This window comes from Sinocyclocheilus anshuiensis, unplaced genomic scaffold (assembly GCF_001515605.1).
Source record: "Sinocyclocheilus anshuiensis isolate Anshui unplaced genomic scaffold, SAMN03320099.WGS_v1.1 scaffold358, whole genome shotgun sequence".
Classification (NCBI taxonomy): domain Eukaryota; kingdom Metazoa; phylum Chordata; class Actinopteri; order Cypriniformes; family Cyprinidae; genus Sinocyclocheilus; species Sinocyclocheilus anshuiensis.
Window position 1 is genome coordinate 390,639 of NW_015546036.1, and position 1,972 is coordinate 392,610.

Genomic DNA, 1,972 nt, shown 5'->3' on the forward strand with positions numbered 1-1,972 from the left:
TAGTGTATTTACATTTGTCTGCTAAATAAATTCTGGTAAATTATTTTCTGGTAAATATTCCTTTAAAAATAACATTTTAATATTTTTTTATTATTATTAATAGTAGTAACATCATTATATTAAGTAGCCAAATATTGCTGTCCCGGTTTCTTCAAGTTAAACCAAACTTCTATTTTTAAGGGTAGCTGTAAAGACCTTTAGGTTTCTGTTTGTATATGATATGACAGTAGTTTTACTCAAAAGAAACGGTAAAATGCTCAAGAAGTGACTCTCATGTCAACTCTAGAGATTATGTGCATGTGTTCACGTACTCATACTGAGGCGCAGAGGCTGAAAACACTGAGCATCACGTGCACTTCAGTATGTGAAGTAAATGAAACCGTGCGTCTGCACCATTCATTAACAGAGACTTGTAGAACATGCAATATTGATATTTAAATGATATTTTTGCAGCTTAATATTCACAGATAATAGTCCATAACGTGTTTTGATTGAAATTTACTGACCTACTCTTGATTTAACCATCCGAAATTTGGCAAATTCTGTGACATTCTGCGTAATACAGTAAATTATGTTTTTATGACTGGATTCTGCGATTCAGTCCACGTTTTCTGCATTACAGAAATCATAGGACCCTAAAACTACAACACATCTATTTTAAACTTATACAGAGAAAAACGTATTCTCAGTGACGGCTATGGGTATTGCAACAACTCACACAAGCTCAGCTGTTAACAGACAGATGAATGCATGCATGCCAGTTCAATGTTTTTCATCAGAGACAACCATAGATTGGTTGACCATAGATTGGTCTCTATTTTGTGTAGAATAATGACAAAGCTATTCTGGTGGTGGTTTGGTCAGTGAATAATTGGTAAACATTTTCTAGTTGTGTGTTTGGACTATGCAAATAATTTCCACAGGAGAATACACCATGTACCCCCCTCTGTCAGCAGCCAATCACAGCACTGAGGTGGATATGTGCCAAATTGCAATCTCCACCCAAATACCACCATACTGACCATGGGACTGTGCTATTGACCTTCTTCTGGGTGAGCCAGTGCCCTGGGGCAAAATCTATCCTATCCATCCTTGAACAGAAGCCCACGGAGGAGTACATAGAAGAGGCCCGGAAACAAGGCTGTATATCAGGGGTGTCAAACTCAATTCCTAGACGGCCGCAGCCCTGCAGAGTTTAGCTCCAACCCTAATTAAACACACCTGACCTGATCCAGCTAATCAGGTCCTTTAGACTTATTTGGAAACTACATGGTATGTGTGTTGGAGCAGGGTTGAAACTAAACTCTGCAGGGCTGCGGCCCTCCAGGAATTGAGTTTGACACCCCTGCTGTATATGCTCATCAGCTTCTTTGTGGCAAATGTTCTTCATGGTAAAGAAGGATAGAGGTTTGTGGCATTGCATTGATTACCAGGTTTTCAATGAAACCACTATCCTATACTGGCATCCACTTTCCATATGTCCCACCTACCCACTATGAATATTGTATCATGCTGTATGGCATGGTCAACGCCTCATTCATATTAAAGGGTTTAATAAAATTGAGGTAATCTGGGAGTACCTTCACCGCTTCATGCTGGTGTACATTAAAGGGGTCATATGATGCGATTTCAGTTTTTCCTTTCTCTTTGGAGTGTTACAAGCTCTTGGTGCATAAAGAAGATCTGTAAAGTTGCAAAGACTAAAGTCTCAAATCCAAAGAGATATTCTTTATAAAAGTTAAGAGTCAACCCCGCCTACCTAAAACGGCTCGTTCTAACCCGCCCCCGCATGTCTACGTCACGATGTGGGAAGATTTGCATAATGCCGCACAAATGTTCACGCAAAGAAAGAAGGCGTAACTTTTATTCTCGCGTTAGTATTGTTGCCGCCGCCGCCATGTCGTGAAGGCGCTGTGTGTTTCGTTGCGAAAGCGAAACTACTTTGTTTGGCCTTCCAAAAGAGGACGATATC